Raw genomic sequence first — 22,677 nt, 5'->3', positions numbered from 1 at the left:
GTCTAGGGCGCTGAACTGGTCCTTGGCAGTGGAGATTTGAGCGCCTTGAGTGAGGAGCTCCATGTTAGTTTTGTTTGGGTGCTCAACATGCTTGATTCCACAACACCGGGCTCCATGGGCATTGGACCTCAAGTGACCAAACAGGGTTTCCTAGATAGCTGCCAGGACAGCTGATGGTATGTGAAGTTGATGAGGCAGGTGGAGTTGTTTCGGCACTGGAAGAGCTGTGCTGCTGCTTCGGGCAGTGGCCATTCACCACCACACTCATTCGTTAGCTGTCATATCTTCTGTTCTACATATGTGCTGCCAGAGCACTTGGTTTCCATGGCAACGGGAAATTGCTTAGGCGCTGAACTGGTCCTTGGCAGTGGAGATTTGATCACCTTGAGTGAGGAGCTCCATGTTAGTTGTGTGTGTGTGATCATCCTGCTTGTTTAAATCACCCTAGGTCCATGTGCATTTGGGCCGCAAGTGACCACAGGGTTTCCTAGATAGCTATCAGGACAGCTGATTGTATGTGAAGTTTATGAACCAGGTGGAGTTGTTTTGGCACTGGAAGAGCTGTGCTGCTGCTTCGGTCAGTGGCCATTCACCACCACACTAACTTCCCTTGGTGTCATATATATTTACACACACAAGTGCTGCCAGAGCACTTGGTTTCCATGGCAATGGGGAAAAGGCTTGGGTGCTGAACTTGTCTTTGGCTGTGGAGTGTTCAGCGCCTTAGTGAGGAGCTCCATGTTAGTTTTTCGTGGGTGTTCAAGCTGCCTGATTCCATCCCACTGCTCTCAACGGGCATTGGAGTAGAAGTGACCAAACAGGGTTTCCTAGATAGCTGCCAGGACAGCTGATAGTACGTGAAGTTGATGAGCCAGGTGGAGTTGTTTTGGCACTGGAAGAGCTGTGTTGCTGCTTCAGGCAGTGGCCATTCAAAACCACCACACTACCTTCCATACGTGTCATATCCAGTTTTCCACATATGTGCTGCCAGAGCACGTGGTTTCCATGGCAACGGGAAATGGCTTATGCGCTGAACTGGTCTTTGGCTGTGGAGTTTTGAGCACCTTGAGTGAGCAGCTCCATGTTAGTTGTGTGGTTGTGATCATCCTGCTTGTTTAAATCACAGTGGGTCCATCTGCATTTGGGCCGCAAATGACCAAACAGGGTTTCCTAGAGAGCTGCCAAGATAGCTGATGGTATGTGATGTTGATGAACCAGGTGGAGTTGTTTTGGCACTGGAAGAGATGTGCTGCTGCTTCAGGCAGTGGCCATTCACCACCACGCTACCTTCCATAGGTGTCTTATCTTGTTACAGATGTATGTGCTGAAGAGCACTTGGTTTCCATGGAAATGGGAAATGTCTAGGGCGCTGAACTTGTCTTTTGCTGTGGAGTGTTGGATGCCTTGAGTGAGCAGCTCCATGTTACTTTTGTGTGGGTGCTCATGCTGCTTGATTCCATCACACTGGCCTTCATGGGCATTTGACAAGAAGTTACCAAACAGGGTTTCCTAGATAGCTGCCAGGACAGCTGATGGTATGTGAAGTTGATGAGCCAGGTGGAGTTGTTTTGGCACTGGAGGAGCTGTGCTGCTGCTTCAGAAAGAGACCATTCACCACCACACTGTGCTCTGTAGGTGTCACCTCTACTATTCCACCTATGTGCTGCCAGAGCACTTGGTTTCCATGGCAGTGGGATATTGCTTAGGCGCTGAACTTGTCTTTGATTATGGAATTTTGAGCGCCTTGAGTGATGAGCTCCATGTTAGTTGTTTGTGTGTGATCATCCTGCTTCTTAAATGACACTGGTCTCAAAGGGCATTTGGACCGCAAGTGACTAAACAGTTTCCTAGATAGCTGTCAGGACAGCTGATGGTATGTGAAGATCATGAGCCAGGTGGAGTTGTTTTGGCACTGGAAGAGCTGTGCTGCTGCTTCGGGCAGTGGCCATTCACCACCACACTACCTTACATAGGTATCATATCCATTTACACACATATATGCTGCCGGAACACTTGATTTCCAAGCAGCGGGAAATGGCTTAGGCACTGAACTTGTCTTTGGCTGTGGAGTTTTGAGCGCCTTGAGTGAGGAGTGACATGTTAGTTTTGTGTGTGTGATCATCCTGATTGTTTAAATCACAATGGGCTCAATGGGCATTGGAGCGTAAGTGAACAAACAGGGTTTCGTAGATAGCTGAGAGGACAGCTGATGGAATGTCAAGCTGATGAGAAAGGTAGAGTTGTTTTGGTACTGGAAGAACTGTGTTGCTGTTTGGACAGTTGAAATTTACCACCACACTACCTTCCCTTGGTGACATATCCTGTTTCAGACATATGTGTTGCCTGAGCACTTGCTTTCCATCTCAACGGGAAATGGCGTGGGCGCTGAACTTGTCTTTGGCTGTGGAGTTTTGAGCGCCTTGAGTGAGCAGCTGCATGTTAGTTTTGTGCGGGTGCTCAATATGCTTGATTCTATCACAAGATCCCAAAGGGCATTGGAGCGGAAGTGACCAAACAGGGTTTCCTAGATAGCTGCCAGGACAGCTGATGGTATGTGAAGTTGATGAGCCAGGTGGAGTTGTTTTGGCACTGGAAGAGCTGTGCTGCTGCTTTGCGCAGTGGCCATTCATCACCACACTACCTTCCATTGGTGTCATATCCACTTGCAGACGTATGTGCTGCCAGAGCACTTGGTTTCCATGGCAACGGAAAATGGCTTATGTGCTGAACTTGTCTTTGGCTGTGGAGTTTTGAGCGACTTGAGTGACCATCTCCATGTTAGTTTTCTTTGGGTGCTCAATAGGCTGGATTCCATCCCAGTGGGCTCAATGCGCATTGGACCTCAAGTGACCAAACATGGTTTCCTAGATAGCTGCCAGGACAGCTGATGGCATGTGATGTTGATGAGCCAGGTGGAGTTGTTTTGGCACTGGAAGAGCTGTGCTGCTGCTTCTGGCAGTGGTATTCACCACAACACTACTTTCCCTTGGTGTCATATCCAGTTACAGACGTATGTGCCGCCAGAACACTTGGTTTCCATGGCAACGGGAAATGGCTTGGGCGCTGAACTTGTCTTTGTCTGTGGAGTGTTGGATGCCTTGAGTGAGCAGCTCCATGTTCGTTTTGTGTTTGGGTACTCAGCAAGAATGATCCCACAACAATGGGCTCCATGGTCATTGGACCTCAAGTGACCAAACAGGGTTTTCTAGATAGCTGCCAGGACAGCTGATGGTATGTGAAGTTGAATAGCCAGGTGGAGTTGTTTCGGCTGTGCTGCTGCTTCGAGGAGCGGCCATTTAACACCACACTGTGCTCTGTAGGTGTCACCTCCACTGTTCCACATATGTGCTGCCAGAGCACTTGGTTTACATGCAACGGAAATGGCTTAAGCGCTGAACTTGTCTTAGGCTGTGGAGTTTTAAGTGTCTTGAGTGAGGAGCTCCATGTCAATGGTTGTGTGTGTGATCATCCTGAGTGTTTAAATCACACTGGTCTCCTGGGCATTGGACCGCAAGTGACCAAACAGGGTTTCCTAGATAGCTGCCAGGACAGCGGATGGTATGTGAAGTTGATGAGCCAGGTGGAGTTGTTTTGGCACTGGAGGAGCTGTACTGCTGCTTCGGGCAGTTGCCATTCACAACCACACTACCTTCCATAGGTGTCATATTCACTTACACAAATATGTGCTGCCAGAGCACTTGGTTTCCATGTCAACGTGATATGGCTTGCGCAATGGACTTATCTTTGCCTTGGAGTTTTGATCACTTTGAGTGAGTAGCTGCATGTTAGTTTTGTGTGGGTTCTGAAGCGGCTTGATTCCATCCCACTGGGCCAACGGGCATTTGACCAGAAGTGACCAAACAGGGTTTAATAGAGAGCTGCCAGGAGAACTGATGGAAAGTGAAGTTGATGAGCCATGTGACGTTTTTTAGGCACTGGAAGAGCTGTGCTGCTGCTTTGGGCAGTGGCCATTCACCACCACACTACCTTCCCTAGTTGTGATATCCACTTAGAGACAATATGCTGCCAGAGCACTTGGTTTCCATGGCAGCTGGAAAATGCTTGGGCGCTGAACTTGTGTTTGGCTGTGGAGATTTTGCGGCTTGAGTGAGCATCTCCATGTTACTATTGTTTTGTGCTCTAGCTGCTTAATTCCATTGCACTGGGCTCATGGACATTGGAATTGAAGTGACGAAACAGGTTTTCCCAGATAGCTCCAGGACAGCTGATGATATGTGAAGTTGATGAGCCAGATGGAGTTGTTTTGACACTGGGAGAGCTGTGCTGCTGCTTCGGGCAGTGGCCATTCACCACCACACTACCTTCCATAGGTGTCACATCCACTGTTCCACATATGTGCAAACAGAGGACTTAGTTTCCATGGCAACTGGAAATGGCTTGGGCGCTGAACGTCGCTTTGGCTGTGGAGTTTTGTGCACCTTGAGTGAGCAACTCCATGTTAGTTTTTTGTGGGTGCACAATATGCTTGATTCCATCACACTGGGCCCTATGAGCATTGGAATGGAAGTGACCAAACAGGGTTTCCTAGATAGCTGCCAGGACAGCTGATGGTATGTAAAGGTCATGAGCCAGGTGGAGTTGTTTTGGCACTGGAAGAGCTGTGTTGCTGCTTCGGCAGTTCTCATTCTTCACAGAACCTAACTTCCCTAGGTGTCATATCCACTTAGAGACATATAGGCTTCCAGAGCACTCGGTTTCCATGGCAACGGAAAATGGCTTGGGCGCTGAACTTGTCTTTGGCTGTGGAGTTTTGAGCGCCTTGAGTGAGGAGCTCCATGTTAGTTGTGTTTCGGTGCTAAACATGCTTGATTCCATCCCACTGGCTCGAAGGGCATTGGTCCAGAATTGACCAACAATGATCCCGGATAGCTGAAAGGACAGCTGATGGTATGTGAAGTTGAAGAGACAGGTGGATTTGTTTTGGCACTGGAAGAGCTGTGCTGCTGCTTTGGGCAGTTGCCATTCACCACCACACTAACTTCCATAGGTGTCATATCCACATTTACACACATGTGCTGCCAGAGAACTTGGCTTCCATGGCAACGGGAAATGACTTTTGCGACAATTAGTCTTTGGCTCTTGAGTTTTGAGCGCCTTGAGTGAACAGCTACATGTTAGTTTTGTGTGTGGGTTCTCAAGCTGCTTGATTCCATCACACGGGTCTCAATGGCCATTTGACTGCAAGTGACCCCACAGGGTTTCCTAAATATTTGCAAGGACAGCTCATGGTATTTGAAGTTGATGAGCCTTGTGGAGTTGTTTTGGCACTGAAAGAGCTGTGATGCTGCTTTGGGCAGTTGCCATTCACCATCACACTACCTTCCTAGGTGTCATATACATTTACACACACATGTGCTGCCAGAGCACTTAGTTTCCATTTCAATGGGGAAAAGGCTTGGGCGCTGAACTTGTCTTTGGCTGTGGAGTTTTGAGTGCCTTGAGTGAGCAGCTCCATGTTATTTGTGTTTGTGTGATCATCCTGCTTGTTTAAATCACACTGGGCTCAATGGGCATTTGGACCAGAAGTGACCAATCAGGGTTTCCTAGATAGTTGCCAGGACAGCTGATGCTACGTGAAGTTCATGAGCCAGGAGGAGTTGTTTTGGCACTGGAAGAGCTGTTCTGCTGCTTCGGACAGTGGCCATTCACCACCACACTACCTTCCATAGGTGTCACAACCACTGTTCCACATATGTGCTGCCAGAGCACTTGGTTTCCATGGCAACGGGAAATGGCTTGGGCGCTGAACTAGTTTTTGGCTGTGGAGTTTTGAGCACCTTGATTGAGGAGCTCCATGTTAGTTTTGTGTAGGGGCAAGAGGTGATTGATTGCATCACACTGGGCTCAATGGGCATTTGACCGGAAGTGACCAAACAGGGTTTCCTAGATAGCTGCCACGACAACTGATGGTATGTGACGTTGATGAGCTAGGTGGAGTTGTTTTGGCACTGGAAGAGCTGTGCTGCTGCTTCGCATAGTTCACAATCACCACCACACTCTGTTCTGTATGTGTCACATCCACTGTTCCACATATGTGCTGCCAGAGCACTTGGTTTCCATGGCAGCGGAAATTTCTTAGGTACTTAACTTGTCTTTGGCTGTGGAGTTTTGAACACCTTGAGTAAGCAGCTTCATGTTAGTCATGTGTGTGTGATCATCATGCTTGTTTAAATCACATTGGGTTCCGTGGGCTTTTGGACCGGAAGTGACCAAACAGGGTTTCCTAGATAGCTGCCAGAACAGCTGATGGTATGTGAAGTTGATGATCCAGGTGGAGTTGTTTTGGCACTGGAAGATCTGTGCTGCTGCTTCGCTCAGTGCCCATTTACTCCCCACTACCTTCCTTAGGTGTCATATCCACTTATACAAATATGTGCTGCCAGAGCATTTGGTTTCCATGGCAACGGGAAATGGCTTAGGCGCTGAACTTGTGTTTGGCCCTCACTGGGCCCCACATATCTTATTCCTCGGCCCTTTCCCCACCCTACACACTCCCTGCTGGGCTGGCATGGTTGGCGAATCCCTCACCTTCACCGCCAGCATCCTCACCAGGTGGCGGGCAGGTGACAGTGTGGGGCTGCCCAGGCGAGGTTTTCTGCAGCGAAAGGCAACGTTAACTGGAACAGCGCACCTGCAACCAGGTAAACCCAGACACCGCCGTTTGTCTACAACTCCAGATCCGCTGTACAGGACCTGTAACATACCCCCGTTTGTATTTGTAAAAGAGATGGTCTATATTTTGTAATTACTGTACCGTATTTGAACCGCAGCAATATCCATGGGTCCCAACCACTGTCATTCCCCACTGGACACCTTAGCAAATCACTCGTTTTTACTCGGCCTATCCAGAAGTAGGAAAAATAGAGCCAGTTCCCATTTATTCAGTGAAAACCCTTGGGGTGTCCAATTTTGAGTTCCAGAGAACTTAACATTAGATTTTTTTTTCCTAAACTATTTTGAGTCACTGTATAAACCTGTCTTTACATAAGATGAGTCACCAGCTGCCGGCTTGCGAGCTTTCCTTGGGGCGGAGGGCCCGTGTGGGTTTGACACTGACCCCTGTGGCTTCCCTGTCCCCAAGGGAAGGACAGAGCAGGTGCAGCAGGTGTCGGCCCTGGGCACAGCCAGGCTTGTGGTTTCTCTGCTGAGGGATGGACTGGTCTGTGGGGTTCTGTGCATCTGGTGCAGGTGTGGGTGCCCACGGCGGGCCTGCTCTCATCCTGACGAGGCTGCTGTGGTGGTCTTGAGGGTCAGGATGTGGGGTCTGTGTGGATCACATGCTGTTGCTTTGCCCGGCCCGGGCAGGACCGTGTGTCCCTGAAGGCTAGCATGTGCAGCTGAGCGAGGGCCGCCACATGCTGGCTGGCTGTCCAGATGCAAACCCTCTGGGGGTCACTCCACCTGTCCAGGCTTCTTGTCTGTCCCTAGACATCGCCGTCGAGCGGCCTGGCTGGGGCCTCAATGCTCTGTTAGACAGGGAGGCATCTTGGCTCAGAATTTTTCAGTAGTGTGTAGACAACCTGTTAGGTTTTTTTGGGGGGTTCTTTCTGGTTTTTGTTTTGTAAATAACAGCACTTTGTTACAAAAACCTTACAAACCTCTTCTTAAAGACATTCTTACTCCAGATCCAGGCAAAAACACATCAAGGTTTATAAATGACTCTTTCCTGACATAAAATCCTTCTTTTTTTAATTAAAATGTAAAATGTCCTTCAGAACTCAACGGTGTAATCATGTCATTCTCTCTGGGAGCTGTCTGTGCACAGAGCTGGTGCTGGGGGACCCAGGCTGACTGTGCCCCGGCCGCGGAGCGCCAGCTCTCCTCAAGGGCTAAACCGCTGTCAACATTACCTTGGACTCCACATCTCACTACGGCACTGGCCTCCACCAGGTTCGCCTCTGCGTCCCGGGGCTGGTTTCCAAAGCCAGCAACTGACAAACTGGCATTTGTTAGCAGGCCGTGCCACCAGTCCATATCTGTCTGCTCTAAGCCTGGTTCAACCTCTCGTCGATGATTAAATTTTCTTTGTAAGAGCACGTTTTGAGCACGTTGAGTGAGGAGCTCCATGTTAGTTGTGTGTGGGTACTCAACCTGGTTGATTCCATCACTCTTGGTTCAATGTTCTTTGCAACGCAAGTGACCAAGCAGGTTTTCCTAGATAGGTGCCAGGACAGCTGATGTTATGTGAAGTTGATGAGCCAGGTGGAGTTGTTTTGGCACTAGAAGAGCTGTGCTGCTGCTTCGGGCAGTGCCCAATCACTACCAAACTTTGTTCTCTATGTGTCACATCCACTGTTCCACATATGTGCTGCCAGAGCACTTGGTTTCCATGGCAACGGGAAATGGTTTAGGCCGATGAACTTTTCCTTGGCTGTGGAGGCTTGAGTGCCTTGAATGAGCAGCTCCATGTTAGTTGTTTGTGTTTGATCATCCTGCTTGTTTAAATCACAGTGGCCTTCATGGGCATTTGACAGGAAGTGAGTAAACAGGGCTTCCTAGATAGCTGCCAGAACAGCTGATGGTATGTGAAGTTGATGAGCCAGGTGGAGTTGTTTTGGCACTGGAAGAGCTGTGCTGCTGCTTCTGGAAGTTGCCATTCACCACCAAACTTTGTTGTATATTTGTCACATCCTCTATTCCAGATATGTGCTGCCAGAGCACTTCGTTTCCATGGCAGCGGGAAATGGCTTGGGCGCTGAACTTGTCTTTGGCTGTGGAGTTTAGAGCGCCTTGAATGAGGAGCTCCATGTTAGTTGTGTGTTTGTGATCATCCTGCTTGTTTAAATCACACTGGCTCAATGGGCATTTGAACCGCAAGTGACCAATCAGGGTTTCCTAGATAGCTGCCAGGACAGCTGAAGCTACGTGAAGTTCATCAGCCAGGTGGAGTTGTTTTGGCACTGGAAGAGCTGTGCTGCTGCTTCGGGCAGCGGCCAATCTCCGCCACACTACCTTCCATAGGTGTCATATCTACTTAAAGACAAATATGCTGCCAGAGCACTTGGTTTCCATGGGAACAGGAAATGACTTGTGCGATGAACTTGTCTTTTGCTATGGAGGTTTGAGCGCGTTGAGTGAGGAGCTACATGTTTGTTGTGTGTGGTTGCTAAAGCTGCCGGTTTCCATCCCACTGGGCTCAAGGGGCATTGGACCTCAATTTACCAAACAGGGTTTCCTAGATAGCTGCCAGGACAGCTGATGTTATGTGAAGTTCATGAGCCAGGTGGAGTTGTTTTGGCACTGGAAGAGCTGTGCTGCTTCTTTGGGCAGTGCCCAATCACCACCACACTGTGTTCTGTAGGTGTCACATCCACTCTTCCACATATGTAGTTGCCAGAGCACTTGGTTTCCATGGCAATGGGTAATGGCTTAAGCGCTGAACTGGTCTTTAGCTGTGGAATTTTGAATGCCTTGAGTGAGGAGCTCCATGTTAGTTGTGTGTGTGATTATCCTGCATGTTAAATCACACTACGCCCAACCGGCATTTGGACCGCAAGTGACCAAACAAGTGTTCCTATATAGCTGCCAGGACATCTGATGATATGTGAACTTGATGAGCCAGGTGGAGTTGTTTTGGCACTGGAAGAGCTGTGCTGGTGCTTCAGGAAGTTGCCATTCACCACCACACTATGTTCTTTATGTGTCACATTCACTGTTCCACATATTTGGTCCAGAGCACTTGGTTTCCATGGCAGTGGGATATTGCTTAGGTGCTGAACTTGTGTTTCGTTCTGGAGTTTTGAGCGCCTTGAGTGAGGAGCTCCATGTTAGTTTTGTGTATGTGATCATCCTGCTTGTTTAAATCACACTGGGCTCCATGGGCATTTGACCGCTAGTGACCAAACACTGTTTCCTAGGTAGCTCCCGGGACAGCTGATGGTATGTGAAGTTCATGACCCAGGTGGAGTTGTTTTGGCACTGGAAGAGCAGTGCTGTATCGGACAATAGCCATTCACCACCACACTACTTTCCTTAAGTATCATATCCACTTTCACACACGTGTGCTGCCAGAGCACTTGCTTTCCATGTCAACGGGAAATGGCTTAGGCGCTGAACTTGTCTATTGCTGTGGAGTTTTGAGCGCCTTGAGTGAAGAGCTACATGTTAGTTGTGTGTGGGTGATCAACATGATTTATTCCACAACACTGGTCTCCATGGGTATATAAGAGCAACTGACCAAACAGGGTTTCCTAGATAGCTGCCAGGACAGCTGATGGTATGTGAAGTTGATGAGCCAGGTGGAGTTGTTTTGTCACTGGAAGAGCTGTGCTGCTGCTTCGGGCAGTGGCCATTCACCACCACACTACCTTCCCTAGCTGTGATATCCACTTAGAGCTAATATGTGCTGCCAGAACACTTGGTTTCCATGGCAATGGGAAATGGCTTGGGCGCTGAACTTGTCTTTGGCTGTGGAGTTTTTAGCGGCTTGAGTGATCATCTCCATGTTACTTTTGTTTTGTTTGGGTGGTTAACATGCTTGATTCCATCCCACTGGACTCAATAGGCATTGGAACAGAAGTGTCAAAACAGGGTTTCCTAGATAGCTGCCAGGACAGCTGATGGTATGTGAAATTCATGAGCCAGGTGGAGTTGTTTTGGCACTGGAAGAGCTGTGCTGCTGCTTCGAGCACTGGCCATTCACCAACACTATCTTCCTTACGTATCATATCCACTTACACACATATGTGTTGCCAGAGCACTTGGTTTCCATGGCAACGGGAAATGGCCTGGGCACTGAACTTGTCTTCGGCTGTGGAGTTTTGAGCACCTTGAGTGAGCAGCTTCATGTTAGTTTTGTTTGGGTGCTAGAGGTGATTGATTCCATCACACTGGGCTCAAGGGGCATTTTACCAGAAGTGCCCAAACAGGTTGTTCTAGATATCTGCCACCACAGCTGATGGTATGTGAAGTTGATGAGCTAGGTGGAGTTGTTTTGGCACTGGAAGAGCTGTGCTGCTGGTTCGGGCAGTGGCCATTCACCACCACACTACATTCCCTAGCTGTCATATCAAATTACACACATATGTGCTGCCAGAGCACTTGAATTCCATGGCAACGGGAAATGGGTTTTACGTAGAACTTGTCTTTGGCTGTGGAGTTTTGAGCGCCTTGAGTGAGCAGCTCCATGTTAGTTTTGTGTGGGTGCTCAAGCTGCTTGATTCCATCACACTGGGCACAACGGGCATTTGACCGGAAGTGAAAAAACAGAGTTTTCTAGATAGCTGCCAGGACAGCTGATGGTATGTGAAATACATGAGTAAGGTGGAGTTGTTTTGGCACTGAAAGAGCTGTGCCGCTGCTTCGAGCAGTTGTCATTTTTCAGAGAAACTACCTTCCCTAGGTGTCATATATACTTAGAGACATATATGCTTCCAGAGCACTCGGTTTCCATGGCAACGGAAAATGGCTTGAGCGCTGAACTTGTCCTTGGCTGTGGAGTTTTGAGCGCCTTGAATGAGCAGCTCCATGTTATTTGTGTGTGTGTGATCATCCTACTTGTTTGAATCACCCTGGGCTCCATGGGCATTTGGACCATAATTGACCAAACAGGGTTTCCTAGATAGTTACCAGGACAGCTGATGGTATGTGAAGTTAATGAGCCTTGTGGAGTTGTTTTGGCACTGGAAGAGCTGTGCTGCTGCTTTGAGCAGTGGCCATTCACCACCAAACTACCTTCCATAAGTGTCACATCAACTTTTCCACATATGTGCTGCCAGAGCACTTGGTTTCCATGGCAACGGCAAATGGATTGGTCGATGAAGCTGTCTTTACCCTGGAGTTTTGAACGCCTTGAGTGAGGAGCTCCATGATAGTTGTGTGTGGATGCTCAACATGCTTGATTCCATCACTCTGGGCTCAAAGGGTGTTGGACCATAAGTGTCGAAACAGGGTTTCCTAGATAGCTATCAGGACAGCTCATGGTATGTGAAGCTGATGACCTAGGTGGAGTTGTTTTGGCATTGAAAGAGCTATGCTCTGCTACGGGCAGTGGCCATTCACCAACACTATCTTCCTTAGGTGTCATATTCACTTACACACATATGTGCTGCCAGAGCACTTGGTTTCCATGGCAACGGGAAATGGCTTTTGCGTTGAACTTGTCTTTGGCTGTGGAGTTTTGAGCGCTTTTCTTGCGGAGCTCCATGTTAGTTATGTTTGGATTCTAGAGGTGATTGATTCCATCACACTGGGCTCAATGGGCATTTGACCGGAAGTGACCAAACAAAGTTTCCTAGATAGCTGCCAGGACAGCTGATGGTACGTGAAGTTCATGAGCCAGGTGGAGTTGTTTTGGCACTGGAAGAGCTGTGCTGCTGCTTCGGGCAGTGGCCAATCTCTGCCACACTACCTTCCCTAGGTGTCATATCAACTTAGAGACACATATGCTGCCAGAGCACTTGGTTTCCATGGCAACAGCAAATGGCTTTTGCGCTGAACTTGCCTTTTGCTATGGAGGTTTGAGCGCCTTCAGTTAGGAGTTCCATATTTGTTGTGTGTGTGTGATCATCCTGCATGTTAAATCACACTGGCCCAACGGGCATTTGGACCGCAAGTGACCAAACAGGTTTTCCTAGATAGCTGCCAGGACAGCTGATGGTATGTAAGTTCAGGAGCCAGGTGGAGTTGTTTTGGCACTGGAAGAGCTGTGCTGCTGCTTCTGGAAGTTGCCATTCACCACCACATTGTGTTCTGTATGTGTCACATCCACTGTTCCACATATGTGGTTGCCAGAGCCCTTGTTTTCCATGGCAGCGGGAAATGGCTTAAGCGCTGAACTTGTCTTTGGCTGTGGAGTTTTGAGCGCCTTGAGTGAGCATTTCCATGTTAGTTGTGTGTGGGTGATCATCCTGCTTGTTTAAATCACACTGGGCTCAACGGGCTTTGGACCGGAAGTGACCAAACAGGGTTTCGTAGATAGCTGACAGGACAGCTGATGGTATGTGAAGTTGATGAGCCAGCTGGAGTTGTTTTCACGGGAAGAGCTGTGCTGCTGCTTATGGAAGTGGCCATTCACCACCACACTACCTTTGCTTGTTGTCATATCCACTTATTCAAATATGTGCTGCCAGAGCACTTGGTTTCCATGGCAACGGGAAATGGCTTGGGCGATGAACTTGTATTTGGTAATGGAGGTTTGAGCGCCTTGAGTGAGGAGCTCCATGTTAGTTTTGTTTGGGTGGTCAGCATGCTTGATTCCATCCCATTGGTTTCAATGGGCATTGGAACGGAAGTGACCAAACAGGGTTTCCAAGTTAGCTGTCAGGACAGCTGATGGTATGTGAAGTTCATGAGCCAGTTGTAGTTGTTTAAGCACTGGAAGTGCTTTGCTGCTGCTTCTGGCAGTTTCCATTCACCAGCACACTACCTTCCATAGGTGTCATATCCACATTTACACACATGTGCTGCAAGAGCACTTGGTTTCCAGGACAGCGGGAAATGGCTTAGGCACTGAACTTGTCTTTGGCTTTAGAGTTTTGTGTGCCTTGAGTGAGGAGCTCCACGTTAATTTTCTTTGGGTGCTCATTATGCTTGATTCCATCACACTGAGCTCAATGGGCATTGGTGCGCAAGTGACCAAACAGGGTGAGGCACGTGGAGTTGTTTTGGCACTGACTCTTCTTGGTTGCGAGGGCTTTAATTACTGATTCAATCTCAGTATATGTTATTGGGCTGTTTAGATTGTTAATTGCTTCTTGACTCTATTTTTTCTGATTTGTTTGCATATAGTTGATTGTAATAGTTCTTGATGATTCTTGGTATTTGTGAGGTATCTGTTGTTATATCTCCTTTCTCATCTCGGATGCTATTGATGTGTATTTTCTCCCTACTTTTTTTAATTAGTCGAGCTAGTGGGTAGTCTATTTTGTTGATTTTCTCAAAGAACCAGCTCTTTGATTGATTGATCTTGGTCTCTATTTGGTTTATTTCCTCCCTTACTTTGATGATGTCTTTTTTCCTACTCATCTTGGGATTGCTTTGTTGTTGTGTTTCTAGTTCCTTCAACTGTAAGGTTAGCTGATTTACTTGGTGCTTTTCTTGTTTCTTGACATAAGCACTGATTGAAATGAAGTTACCTCTCAGCACCGCCTTGATTGTGTCCCATAAGTTTTGATAAGTTGTGTTGATGCCTTCATTTGTTTCCAGCAATTTTTTAATTTCCCCTTTGATTTCCTCTCTAACCCATTGCTCATTTAGTAACATATTATTCAGCCTCCATATGTTTGTAAGTCTTCCTTGGTGTTTTGAATTCTTGGTCTCAAGCTTCACTCCTTGGTGGTCTGAGAAGATGCATGGTATGATTTCCACTTTTTTAAATTTGCTGAGGCTTGTTTTATGGCTTATAATATGATCAATTCTGGAGAAAGTTCCATGTACTGATGAAAAAAGGTGTATTCTCTGTCTGTAGGATGAAAAGTTCGATAGATGTCAACTAAGTCCATTTGCTCTAGAGTTTGGGTGAGTTCTATCATTTCTTTGCTGAGTTTCTGGTTTTTTGATCTGTCCATTTGCGTTAATGGGGTATTATGGTCTCCCACTATGATCGTATTGGAGTCTATTTCTCCCTTTAAGCCCGTTAATATTTGTTTCATGTAGCTAGATGCTTTGGCATTTGGAGCGTAAACATTTATTAGGCTGATCTCTTCCTGCTGGAGGCTTCCTTTGATCATTATGTGGTATCCTTCTTTGTCTCTTTTGAGGCTCTTCACATCAAAGTCTATGTAATCTGATGCAAGAATGGCTACACCTGCTTGTCTTTCCTTACCATTAGCTTGAAATATCTTTTTCCATCCTTTCACTTTCAATTTTTTCTGATCTTTGTTGGTTAGAAGCATCTCCTGTAAGCAGCAGATAGTTGGGTTTTGTTTTTTGATCCAATCCTCCAATATATGGCGTTTGACTGATGAGTTTAAGCCATTTACATTCAGCATTATTATGGATAAGGGGTAGTTTGGTCCTGTCATTTTGGCGATGTGTTGTTCTATGATTGGGTCTTCTGTTAGCCTTTTAGTGGGACGTTCTCCACATTTGCCTTTGTTTCTGGTGTTTTCTGTTTCTTTTTTCTTTCATGGGAACATCCTTGAGTAACGTTTGTATGGCAGGTTTAGATGAGACAAAATTTTGAAGTTTTTCTTTATTGTGGAAGAATTTTATTTCATTTTCAAAGACAAAGGAGAACTTTGCAGGGTAAGTTATTCTGGGTTGAAAATTTTTCTCTTTTAGAATCTGGAATATGTCACTTGAGTCTCTTCTGGCCTGTAGTGTTTCCTCTGAAAGGTCAGCTGTGAGTTTGATTGGGGTTCCCCTATATGACACCTGATTTTTTTCTCGTGCACATTTAAGGATTTTTTCGTTTTGTTCAACTGAAGAGAGCTTGATTATCATGTGTCGTGAGAAAGTTAGTTTTTGGTCAACTCTGTTGGGAGTTCTGTAGCCCTCCTGCATATTACTTTCTAATTCTTTGCTCAGATTAGGAAAGTTTTCCTGTATTATTTCATTGAATAGGTCTCTAATCCCAGCTTCTCTTTCTGCACCTTCTGGAACTCCCATAATTCTTATGTTAGACCTTTTAATTACATCTTTTAATTCTTGGATATTTTTTTAGCTTGACCTAGCTCTGCTTCCAGCTTTTTGCTTGTTTCTTCATGGTGACAGAAACTATCTTCTAATTCTGAAATTCTTTCTTCTGCCTCATTCATTCTGTTGTTGAGACTCTGCACTGTATTTTTATTTTGCTCTACTGTATTCTTCATTTGTGATATATCAGCCTTAATTTGATGTATTACTGCTATTTCTTCTTTGAACTCTTGTTTGTACTTCTCATTGTTGACCAGCAGCTTTGCAATGAGTTTTCTGAGTTCTTTGTCCCCCATTTTCTCAATGTCTTCCTCAGTTAACTCTGGGAGTGGGCGAGGCTTTTGCTGCTTTGTTGGAGAGACTTCAGTAACATTCATAGTGCTTTTGTCTTGTCTTTTACCTTTTGTAGTTGCCTATCTGGTTGATGAAATCATCTCTATGGTGTATTACCTACAGGTCTATAAGTTGATTGTTATGTTCAATCAGTGCCCTGGGTTTGGGGAACACAGCTGCCAGGAATAATTGCTTCGTCTGTGGCACTGATTTTGTAAGCAGCACTGAGCTTGTCGCCCCCTGCTGGCCAATAAGTCTAAGTACCTCCTGGGGTTATTTTGGGTGGAGTTGGAGGCGTGCCTTTTCGGGGTTGTTTTTTTCCGTGGAGCCTATGCAGTGCTCTAAGACGGAGGTATTTTTGTCCCCAGGTCAGCTCTTGGGTGATTCAGCTGACCTCCCTTCAGTGTAAGAGCATCTGCTCCTGTGACACTGTTAACTGAGAGTTGCTGAATTAGCGCATGCGCACTTTGCTATTCCTACTCTTGCAATTTATCAGTGTTTGGAGCACATGCGTCAGTGTCCAAGATGGCACCCGTATGAGGCAACAGTAAAGATCAGGGAGCTGTCGCCATCAACTCCAGGGACCACACAGACCCCACAGGCTGCAAGGCTGTTGCCGTGCGCTCAGCTCCGTGCAATTAACCAGCAACACGCCCACTCTGGATCGCCACTTAGGGTTCACACCTGCTGCCCTGCCACCCGATATGGCTCCAGGTGGAGAACTGCAGCTGCTGTCTTTCAGTTCCACGGACCACACAGACCCTGCAGGGAGCAAAGCTGGTGCTCCCCTCCACCCTTGGATCAGTTCTGTATGAACAGCCAGAAAGGAGCCTGTGTGTTGCTCTGTCAACTCCGTGTTCTGTCTCTCCACACAAGATGGCGCCCTCAGTCCCTGACTTTCTCTGCCTGCAGCTAGTCCCAGTCACTCAGCTTGTCTGTCCGCTCCCAGACCACACTCACTTTCCTAGCTCACCACGTGGACACAGGCTCTCACCTGGCGGTCACAACGTCTGTGTGGAGGCCACTGCTGGATGTTTGGCTGGCGCTGGAAATGAATTGCTGGAGCCTGGATCACTGGAGCCTGGATCGTTGGAGACCGGATCACTGGGATTTGAGTTGCGGCTTGCCGACTGCTGGTGGGAACTTCGATCCACTACAACACTGCTGTCTCATTTCCGCAGCTCCCCTGTGTCCAGGCGGGTTCAAGGTAACACTGCTTACTGCCTGAGCCCTACTTATCCCCTGTAATCTGCTTATTGTACTACTCCCTGCCTAAAGATTCTCCACCTTATCAAACGTGCTGAACTCTATGCTGTCATCTTGGTTCCTCAGCACTTGGTTTCGATGGCAGCTGGAAATGGCTTGGGCATTGAAATTCTCCCTGGCTGTTGAATTGTGCATGAATTCTATAAGGATCTCCATTTTTGTTTTGTTCAGTTACTGAATCTATAAATTATATTATAATGGGCTCAATGGGCATTGGACAGGAAATGACCAAACAAAATTTCCTGGAGACCTGACAGGACAGCTGATGATATGTGAAGTGAATGAGCCAGGTGGAGTTGTTCTGTTACTGGAGGAGCTGTGCTGCTGCTTTCGGCAGTTGCCATTCATCAACACACTGAGTTTCTCAAGTGTCACGTCCACTTTCAGACAGATGTGCTGCCAGAGCACTTGGTTTCCATGGCAGCTGGAAAAGGCTTGGGAGCTGAACTCGTCTCTGGCTGTCGGTTTTGCATGTGCTCAGCCTGCTTGATTCTCTCCCACTGGGCTGAATGGGCATTGGAACGGAACTGACCAAACAGGGTTTCCTAGATACTTGCCAGGACAGCTGATGGTATGTGAAGTGAATAACCGAGGTGCATTTGTTTTGGCACTAGAAGAGCTGTGCTGCTGCTTCGGGCAGATGCCATTCACCACCACAAGCAGTTCCCCAAATTCACCTCCCAGCCACTTTCAGAAATATGTGCTGCCAGAGTTCTTAGTTTCCACGGCTGCTGGAAATGACTTTGGCGCTGAAATTCTCTCTGGCTTTGGAGTTTTGAGCGCCTTGAGTGAGGATCTCCACCTTTGTTTTTTTGGATGCTCAACCTGTTTGATAACATCACACTGGGTTCAATGGACATTGGACTGGAAGGGATCAAACCGGGTTTCAGGAGACCTGCAAGGACAGCAGTTGGTATGTGAAGTGAATGAGCCATGTGGAGTGGTTTTGGCACTGGATGAGCTGTGCTGCTGCTTCGGGCAGTTGCCATTCACCAACACACAGAGTTCCCCAAGTGTCACCTCCCAGCCACTTTCAGAAATATGTGCTGCCAGAGCATTTGGTTTCCATGGTAGCTGGAAACAGCTTCGGCGGTAAACTTCTCCCGGACTGTGGAGTGTTGAGCGCCTTGAGGGAGTATCTCCATTTTTTATTTCTGTGTGTACTCATCCTGCTTGATTACATCCCCTCGGGATAAATAGCATTGGATAGGAAGTGACCAGACAAGGCTCCCAGAGACCTGCAAGGACAGCTGATGCTATGTGAAGTGAATGACTCAGGAGGATTTGTTTTTTTCCATGGATGAGCTGTGCTGCTGCTTCGTACATTTGCCATTCACCAACAAACTGAGTTTTTCAAGTGTCACGACCCAGCCACTTTCAGACATATGGGCTGCCAGAGCACTTGGTTTCCATAGCAGCTGGAAATGGCTAAGGTGCTGAACTTCTCTCTCGCTGTGAAGTTTTGAACACTTTGAGTGAGGATCTCCATATTTGTTTTTTGTGTGTGCTCATCCTGCTTGATTCTATTCCCTTGTGTTCATTGGGCGTTGGACAGGATGTGACCAACTATGGTTTCAGGAGAACTGCAAAGAGAGCTGAAGGTATGTGAAGTGAATGAACCAGGTGGAGTTGTTTTACCAATGGAAGATGAGCTGCTGCTTTGGGCATTTGCCATTTACCAGCACACTGTGTTCCCTAGGTGTCACATCCACTTTCAGACAAATGTGCTGCCAGAGCACTTGGTTTCCAAGGCAGCTGGAAATGGCTTGGGCACTGAAATTCTTTCTGGCTATCAAGTATGTTACATATTTAGTGAGCATCTCCATCTTTGTTTTGTGCGATTGTTGAACATACAGATTCCATCAGCTTGGGCTCAATGGGCTTTGGACCGAAAGTGACCAAACAAGATTTCCTGGAGACCTGTTTGGACAACCGATGATATGTGAAGTGAATAACCCATGTGGAATTGTTTTGGCACTGGAAGAGCTATGCTGCTGGTTAGGGCAGTAGCCACTCAGCAACAGAGAGCTAAGCATGTGTCACGCTCACTTTCAGGCTTATGTGCTGCCAGAGCTTTTTGTTTCCATGGCACCTGGAATTGGCTTGGGCGCTTAACTTCTCTCTGGCTCTGAAGTTTTGAGTGCCTTAAGTTTGGATCTCCATCTATGTTATTTGTGTGTGTTCATCCAGCTTGATTCCATCCCCCTGGGCTCCTTGGGCATTTGACAGGAAGGAACCAAGAGGGATTCCGGGAGACCTGCAAAGATTATTGATGTTATGTGAAGTGAATGACTCAGATGTAGTGGTTTTGCCACTGGAAGAGCTGTGCTGCTGCTTCAGGCAGTTGCCATTGATCAACATACTGAGTTCCCCAAGTGTCACGTCCACTTTCAGACATATGTGCTGCCAGAATTTTTGGTTTCCATGGCAGCTGGAAATAGTTTGGGCGCTGAACTTCTCTCTGATTGTGGACTATAAGCGCCAGTAGTGAAGATCTCCATCTTTGTTTTGTGTGTGTGTGCTCAACCTACAAATTCCACCTCCCAGGGCTCAATGGGCATTGGACATCCAGTGAACAAACAAGATTTCTGGGAGATTTGGTAGGACAACTGATGCTATTTGAGTGAATGTGCAGATGGAGTTGTTTTGGCACTAGACGAGCTGTGTTGCTGCTTCGAGCAGTTGGAAGTCACCACCACACTGAGTTTCCTAGGTGCAATAACACTGCTAGATATATGTGCTGCCACAGTTCTTGGTTTCCATGGCAGCTGAAATGTCATGGCGCTGAATTTCCTTCTGGCTGTGTAATTTATCACGCCTTGAGGGAGGATTTCCATCTTTGTTTTTTGCGTGTGCTCAACCTGCTTGATTCCATCCCACAGGGCTTAATGGGCATTGGACAAGAAGTGACCAAACAGGATTTTACATAAACATCTTAGAAGGTCTCCTGAAAAGCATGTCTGGTCACTTCCTGTGCAATATTGTTTGAGAGCAGGGGGAAGAAATCATCCTGCTTGATTCCATCCCACTGGCCTCAATGGGCATGGGGCAGGAAGTGACCAGATAGGGTTTCTGGGAGACCTGCAAGGACAGCTGATGGTATGTGAATTGAATGAGCCAGGTGGAGTTGTTTTGGCACTGGTAGACCTGTGCTGCTGCTTCGGGCAGTTGCCATTTACCAGCACACTGTGTTACCTAGGTGTCACATCCACTTCAAACAAATGTGCTGCCAGAGCACTTGGTTTCCATGGTAGCTGGAAATGACTTGGGCGCTGAAATTCTCTCTGACTGCCTAGTCACGCCTTGAATGAGGATCTCCTTCTTTGTTTAGCGGGGTTGCTGAACAAACAGACTATATCACACTGGGCTCAATGGGCATTAGACACGAAGTGCTCAAACAAGATTTCCCGGAGACGTGACAGGGCAGCTGATGGTATGTGAAGTGAATGAGCCAGGTGGAGTTGTTTTGGCACTGATCTCTTGTTTTGGCAATGGAGAGCTGTGCTGCTGCTTCGGGTAGTTGCCATTCACCAACACACAGAGTTCCCCAAGTGTTGCCTCCAAGCCACTTTCAGACAGATGTGCTGCCAGAGAACTTGGTTTCCATGGCAACGGGAATGTCTAGGGTGCTGAGGTTCTCCCTGGCTGTGTAGATTTGAGCGCCTTGAGTGAATATCTCCATCTTTGCTTTGTGTGTGTGTTCAACCTGCTTGATTCCATCCCTCTGGGCTAAATGGGCATTGGAAAGGAAGTGACTAAACAAGGTTTCCGGGAGGTCTGCAGGGACAGATGATGGTACGTGAAGTGGAGGAGTGAGTTGGAGTGTCACGTTCATGTTCAGACATGTGTGTTGTCAGAGCACTTGGTTTCCATTGTAGCTAGAAATAGCTGGGGCACCGAAATCTACTCTGGCTGTGCAGTTTTATATGAATTCTGTGAGGATCTGCATAATACTGGGCTCAGTATTCATTGCACAGAAGGGACCAAACAAGTTTTCCCAAAGACTTGATTGGACAGCTGATGGTATGTGAAGTCAATGGCCCAGGTGCATTTGTTTAGGCACTGGACGAACTGCTGCTTTTGGGGCAGTTGCCATTCCCCACCACACTGATTTCCTCAAGTGTCACATCCAATTACAGACATATGTGCTGGCACAGCAATTGGTTTCCATGTAAACTGGAAATGGCTTGAGCGCTGAATTCTGCTCTGACTGTTGAGTTTTACATGAATTCTGTGAGGATCCCCATCTTTGTTTTGTGAGTGTGCTCAACCTGCTTGATTGTATCCACCTGGGCTCAATGGGCATTTGACAGGAAGTGACCAACCAGGATTTGGGGGAGACCTGCAATGACTGCTGTTGGTATGTGAACTGAATGAGCCAGGTTGAGCTGTTTTGGCACTGGAAAAGCTGTGCTGCTGCTTCGGGCAATTGTCATTTAACAATCCACTGTGTTCCCTAGGTGTGACAGCCACTTTCAGACATATGTGCGGCCAGAGCACTTGGTTTTCATGGCAGGTGGAAATGGCTTGGGCACTGAACTTATATCGTGTTGTTGAGGTTGTCAGGCCTTGACTGAGGATCTACTTCTTTGTTTAGTGCGGTTGCTGAAACTCCAGAATACTTCACATTGAGCTCAATGGGCATTAGACAGGAAGTGACCAAACAGGGTTTCAGGGAGACCTCACGGAGTGCTGATGGTATGTGAAGTGAATGAGCAAGGTGGAGTAGTTTTGGTACTGGAAGCTCTGTGCTGCTGTTTCAAGCAGTTGCCATTCACCACCACACTGCTTTCCCAAGTGTCACTTCCCAGCAGTTTCAGACAAATGTGTTGCCAGAGCACCTGGTTTCCATAGAAGCTGTAAATGGCTTGATCTCTGAACTTCTCCCTGGGTGTGGAGTTTTGAGCGCCTTTAGTTATGATCTCCATCTTTGTATTGTGTGGTTGCTGAACCTACAGATTCCATCACACTGTGCTCAATGATCATTGGACAGGGCGTGCTCAATGATCATTGGACAGGACGTGATCAAGCAAGATTTCCTGGACACCTGCTGGACAACTGATGGTATGGGAAGTGAATGAGCTAGGTGGTGTTGTTTTGGCACTGGAGAGCTCTGCTGCTTCTTTTGGTAGTTGTCATTCACCAACACAGTTTTCCATAGGTGTCACATCCACTTTGTTTTTTGTTGCCAGAGCATTTTGGTTCCATGGCAGCTGAAAATGGCTTGGACGCTGACTTCTTGTCTGGCTGTGGAGTTTTACATGAATTCTGTGAGAATCTCCGTCTTTGTTTTGTGCGGATGATGAACCTATATATTACATCGCACTTGGTTCAGTGGGCATTGGACAGGAAGTGACCAAACAAGAAATCCTGGAGACCTGCAGGGACAGCTGAAGGTATGTGAATGAATGAGCCAGGTGGAGTTGTTTTGGCACTGGACAAGCTGTGTTGCTGCTTCGGGCAGTTGCCTTTCTCCAAGAC

This window comes from Ochotona princeps, chromosome Y (genome assembly GCF_030435755.1).
Source record: "Ochotona princeps isolate mOchPri1 chromosome Y, mOchPri1.hap1, whole genome shotgun sequence".
Lineage (NCBI taxonomy): Eukaryota > Metazoa > Chordata > Mammalia > Lagomorpha > Ochotonidae > Ochotona > Ochotona princeps.
This window is presented reverse-complemented; position numbering follows the sequence as displayed.